The following is a 6,021-nucleotide window of genomic DNA, read 5'->3' on the forward strand; positions in this document are numbered from 1 at the left end:
AGGCTGGAGAGCAGTGGCGCGATCTCAGCTCACTGCAACCTCTGCCTCCTGGGCTCAAGCAACCCTTCCACGTCAGCCTCGCGAGTAGCTGGGACTACAAGAACGCACCACCATGCCTGAAGACCCCATCTTAAAAAACAAAACAGGCCGGGCGCGGTGGCTCACGCCTGTAATCCCAGCACTTTGGGAGTCCGAGGAGGGCGGATCACGAGGTCAGGAAATTGAGACCATCCTGGCTAACGCGGTGAAACCCTGTCTCTACTAAAAATACAAAAAAATTAGCCGGGTGAGGTGGCGGGCGCCTGTAGTCCCAGCTATTCGGGAGGCTGAGGCAGGAGAATGGCGTGAACCCGGGAGGCGGAGTTTGCAGTGAGCCCAGATCGCGCCACCGCACTCCAGCCTGGGAAACAGAGCGAGACTCCGCCTCAAAAAAAAAAAAAAGAAAAGAAAAGTTTGATATTCCTTGATATTTTAATATTGAATAATTTTACGGTGCCCTTTTTAAAACTACAGAAGTATTTAGGTGAATTACATTAAATTGTCATCACGTGCTGTCTTTGGCAGCAATATACTAAAAAGAAACAAATAATTGGAATGATACAGAGAAGATCAGCATGGCTCCTGTGCAAGGATGACACACAAATTCGGGAAGTGTTTCATATTTTAACATAAACTAATAAATTCTCATCAAAGCTGACTTCATTGCTGTTGTACAAAAAGCCTTACAGAAAGATACATATTCTTTTTTTTTTTTTTTTTTTTGAGACGGTGTATCACTCTGTCGTCCAGGCTGGAGTGCAGTGCATAATCTCAGCTCACTGAAACCTCTGCCTCTCAGGTTCAAGTGATTCTCCTGCCTCAGACTCCCGAGTAGCTGGGATTACAGGCATGTGCCGCCATGCCCAGCCAATTTTTGTATTTTTAGTAGAGATGGAGTTTTACCACGTTGACTGGCTGGTCTTGAACTCCAGACCTCAGGTGATCTGCCCGCCTCGGCCTCCCAAAGTGCTGGGATTACAGGCGTGAGCCACTGCATCCAGAAGAAAAGGCTGTTTTCCTCCCACAAATCAGACTTCTATATACTGCTAAATTCAGGAGAAAAACTATGCAATGAGGACAGGAAAAGGAATCATATCAGAGTTCAAACTTGTCTAGTATAAGATTAGACAATACGTGACATATTGTGTCCTAGTTTAGGACATTATAGTTTTATTTAGAAATCCAGAGAATTGGCCAGGCACGGTGGCTCACACCAGTAATCCCAGCACTCTGGGAGGCCAAGGCGGGCAGATCATGAGGTCAAGAGATCGAGACCGTCCTGGCCAACATGGTGAAACTCCATCTCTACTAAAAATACAAAAATTAGCTGGGAGTGGTGGCGGGTGCCTGTAGTCCCAGCTACTTGGGAGGCTGAGGCAGGAGAGTCGCTTGAACCCAGGAGGAAGAGGTTGCAGTGAGTCAAGGTCGCACCACTGCACTCCAGCCTGGAGACAGAGTGAGACCCCGTCTCAAAAAAAAAAAAAAAGAAAGAAATCCAGGAAATTATCTATGTGGCTCAGGCCAAAATAAACTAAAGTTAAAAAAAATCTTTTTTTTGAGACAGAGTCTCACTCTGTCTCCCAGGCTGAAGTGCAGTGGCACTATCTCAGCTCACTGCAACCTCTCCCTTCCAGGTTCAAGCAATTTTCATGCCTCAGCCTCTCGAGTAGCTGGGACCACAGGCATGCACCACCACACCCAGCTAATTTTTTTTTTTTTTTTTTAAGACAGAGTCTCACACTGTCGCTCAGGTTGGAATGCAGCGGCGTGATCTCGGCTCACTGCAGCCTCTGCCTCTCAGGTTCAAGTGATTCTCCTGCCTTAGCCTCCCAGGTAGCTAGGACTACAGGCACAGGCCACCACGCCTGGCTAATTTTTTGTATTTTTAGTAGAGACAAGGTTTCATTATGTTGGCCAGGCTGGTCTTGAACGCCTGTGCCTGACCTCCTGATCCACCCGCCTCGGCCTCTCAAAGTACTGGGATTACAGGCATAAGCCACTGCACCTAACCAATTTTTATATTTTTAGTAGAGACAGGGTTTTGTCATGTCGGCCAGGCTGATCTTGAGCTCCTGACCTCAAGTGATCCGCCTGCCTTGGCCTCCCAAAGTACTGGAATTACAGGCATTAGCCACCGTGCTTGGCCTAAAACACAATATTTTAATTTTATTATTTTTATTAATTTGTTTATTTTTGAGACAGAATCTCACTCTGTCACCCAGGCTGGAGTGCAGTGGCATGATCTTGGCTCACTGCAACCTCTGCCTCCTGGGTTCAAGCAATTCTCCTGCCTCAGCCTCCCAAGTAGCTGGGATTACAGGTGCACGCCACCACACCTGGCTAATTTTTATATTTTTAGTAAAGATGGAGTTTCACCACGTTGGCCAAGCTGGTCTCCAACTCCTGACCTTAGGTGATCCACCCACCTCAGCAACCCAAAGTGCTGGGATTACAGGCATGAGCCACTGCACCCAACCTCATAAAATACAGTATTTTAAAATTCCCTGTGTCTTAACGTATTTTTTTTTAATTTAAAGAGTCTTTAGAAATCTCATGAAATCAGTGACTAAACCAATGTCTTTTAGTCTTAGACAAGGGGAGATAACTATGTACTCTCAAAGGTTATTCTTTCCCAAGGTATAATTAGAAATTTAGTAATGTGTATAAAAGTCTTGGTTTATTTACTCCCTGGAAAATGAAGGCAGAAACAAAACCAGTATAATGCATTGCAGGCTCTTCTTTTATGATGTGACGTACTTCAACACATTACCAAATGTTTTTACTTCTCAGAAATCAGCCTTGGATATCCCAAATGTTCAAGAACGAAAATAAAACAAAACAAAAACACAACCTGTCTCTATGCCTCTAAATGTAGGTTCGAATTTTTGCCAGGATACTGGGGCAATTTTGAAAGCCTGAATAGTTGAATCCTCTTCCATAGATATTAATTCCCAACCTATTTGAAATAGAAAAGTTCATGGATAAAACTAAGAAAATGGCCAGGCGCAGTGGCTCATGCCTGTAATCCCAGCACTTTCGGAGGCCGAGGCAGGCAGATCACCTGAGGTCAGGAGTTCAAGACCAGCAAGGCCACCATGGTGAAATCATGTCTCTACTAATAATACAAAAAAATTAGCCAGGCGTAGTGGCGCACACCTGTAATCCCAGCTACTCAGGAGGCTGAAGCAGGAGAATTGTTTGAACCCGGGAGGCGGAGGTTGCAGTGAGCTGACATTGCACCATTGCACTCCAGCCTGGGCAACAAGAGCAAAACTCCATCTCAAAAAAAACACCAAGTTTGATTTGGGAAGACATACATAGAGGTTCAGTTTGCTTCTTCTAAAAACTTGGTCTGGGCCAGGCATGGTGGCTCTCGCCTATAATCCCACCAATTTGGGAGGCTGAGGCAGACAGATCACTTGAGGTCAGGAGTTCAAGACCAGCCTGGCTAACACGGTGAAACCCTGTCTCTACTAAAAATACAAAAAATTAGCCAGGTGTGATGGTGCATGCCTGTAATCCCAGCTACTTGGGAGGCTGAGGCAAGAGAATCACTTGAACCAAGGAGGCAGAGGTTGCAGTGAGCCGAGATCGTGCCTTTGCAGTCTAGCCTGGGTGACAGAGCGAGACTCCATCTAAAAACAAGTAAACAAAAAAAGAAACAAACTTGGTCTGAAAGTGTTACCAAAACACCAGAGATTTGGTCTAGGTCCTGCTGCTTGTCGCACAGAAAGCCAATCACTGAGACAACTAGTATTGCCAAGGAAAAAGGCTTTAATTGGGTGCTGCAGCTGAGGAGATGAGAGCTCAGTCTCAAATCCATCTCTCTGACTAAAACAAGGGATGTATAAGCAGGGAAAAAAATGTAACAATGTGTAAGAAAACAGGAGCTAGGGAGGGGAAGGAGGCATCTGGTGTGATGATCTGGTGAGTTTCAGTTCTTTGATACTTCCTGAAGGTCCTTTCCTGAGGAAGGGACTCAGATAAAACAAAAACAAGTTTCAAGCTTTAAGAGCAAAAGGGTCAATTTCTATGTGTATCTGAAAACAACTGTCTATGGGACTATGGGGCCAGTTTCAAAAGCGTATCTCTGCGTCTCATGCTAGACCAGTCATCACCAGCCTGTTCACCCACTTAGCCCTTGATCACCCTCACCTCCATGTGTTAACCTCACTGTGCTCCACCTCAAAATGCCTGCACTCACTTTCCTTCAATGACCTACCCAAGTTTCACCTTTTCCTGAAGACTTACCCAGTTATTCCAGCCCACATTAAACTCTTTCATGCTTGGCATTTCATTATTTGCTTTTTTTTGAGACAGTCTCACTCTGTTGCCCAGACTAGAGTGCAGTGGTATGATCTCAGCTCACTGCAACCTCCGCCTCCCAGGTTCAAGTGATTCTCCTGCCTCAGCCTCCCAAGTAGCTGAGATTACAGGCGCACCACCATAACCAGCTAATTTTTTTTGTATTTTTAGTGGAGATGGGGTTTCACCATGTTGGCCAGGGTTGTCTCGAACTCCTGACCTCAAATGCTCCACCTGCCTCGGCCTTCCAAAGTGCTGGGATTACAGCCATGAGCCACCGCGCCTGGCCTTGTTATTTGCTATTGTAATTGGTCTTTATTTAATGTACATTTGTCTTCCCCTGCAAACATTATATTCACCGAGTGAGGTGGTTTTTTTGTTTGTTTGTTTGTTTGTTTTTGACACGGAGTCTCACTCTGTTGCCCAGGCTGGAGTGCAGTGGCGCGATCTCGGCTCACTGCAAGCTCCGCCTCCCAGGTTCACGCCATTCTCCTGCCTCAGCCTCTCGAGTAGCTGGGACTACAGGCACCCGCCACCACGCCCGGCTAATTTTTTTGTGTGTATTTTTAATAGAGATGGGGTTTCACCGTGTTAGCCAGGATGGTCTCAATCCCCTGACCTAGTGATCCGCCTGCCTCGGCCTCCCAAAGTGCTGGGATTACAGGCGTGAGCCACTGCACCCAGCCTGAGTGAGTTTTGAAATACTGTTGCCATTTTCCTACACCTGAATTAAAGTGTCCCCCAAAATTCATGTCCTTCCCAGAACCTCAGACTGTAACCTTATTTGGAAACAGGGTCATTGCAGATGTAATAAATTAAGATGAGGTTGTATTGGAGTAGAGTGGGTCCCTAACCCAATCTGAGTGGTATCTTTATACGAGGAGTCACAGACATACGGAGGGAAGATGGCCATGTGGTGACATACGCAGGGATTGCAGTGATGCAGCTACAAGCGGAAGAACACCAAGAATTGTTGGCAACTGGGCCTGGCGAGGTGGCTCACACTTCTAATCCTTTGGGAGGCTGTTAAAAAATAAAAACAAAGCCGGGCACAGTGGCTCACACCTATAATCCAAGCACTTTGGGAGGCCGACACAGGCAGATCACCTGAGGTCAGGAGTTCGAGACCAGCCTGGTGAAACCCTGTCACTACTAAAAATACAAAAATTAGCCAGGCTTGGTGGTGGGTGCTTGTAATCCCAGCTACTTGGGAGACTGAGCAGGAGAATCGCTTGAACTCAGGAGGAGGAGGTTGCAGTGAGCCAAGATCGTGCCATTGCACTCCAGCCTGGGCGACACAGTGAGATTCTGTCTCAAAAAAAAAAAAAAAAAAAAAAAAACTAGAAGGGACAATTTCTATGTTTATCCAAAAAAAAAAAAAAAAAAAAAAAACTGTCTATGGGACTATTGGGTCAGTTTCATATACATAAAAGACTCATCTTGAATTCATTTCCGTGTTGCCCAGAAAACATTCCCCATATGGGTTGTTAGAACAACGACAAAGCAAGAATTGGACATGAAAGGACCCACTGCTGTAAAAATTTAGATAAATAAAGAGTCGATGCACTGAGAAGTGTTCAGGAAGGCTGGGTAGGAGAGTTCATGGGTCAGGGGAAGGAATGCCCAGACATAAAACGACTCCACAGCCACAGCTAAGGCAACGAGTAGAAAAAAAGA

The 6,021-nt window shown here is 45.7% G+C and overlaps 1 non-coding gene across 1 annotated transcript; it reads left to right on the forward strand.

The window, feature by feature from the left end:
- Nucleotides 1-554: 554 nt before the first annotated feature.
- LOC129041750 (U6 spliceosomal RNA) lies at nt 555-666 on the forward strand. The gene has a single exon (XR_008503906.1). It is a non-coding gene; the product is annotated as a U6 spliceosomal RNA (small nuclear RNA).
- Nucleotides 667-6,021: the final 5,355 nt, after the last annotated feature.

Source organism: Pongo pygmaeus, chromosome 6, assembly GCF_028885625.2.
Source record: "Pongo pygmaeus isolate AG05252 chromosome 6, NHGRI_mPonPyg2-v2.0_pri, whole genome shotgun sequence".
In the NCBI taxonomy this organism is placed as follows: Eukaryota; Metazoa; Chordata; class Mammalia; order Primates; family Hominidae; genus Pongo; species Pongo pygmaeus.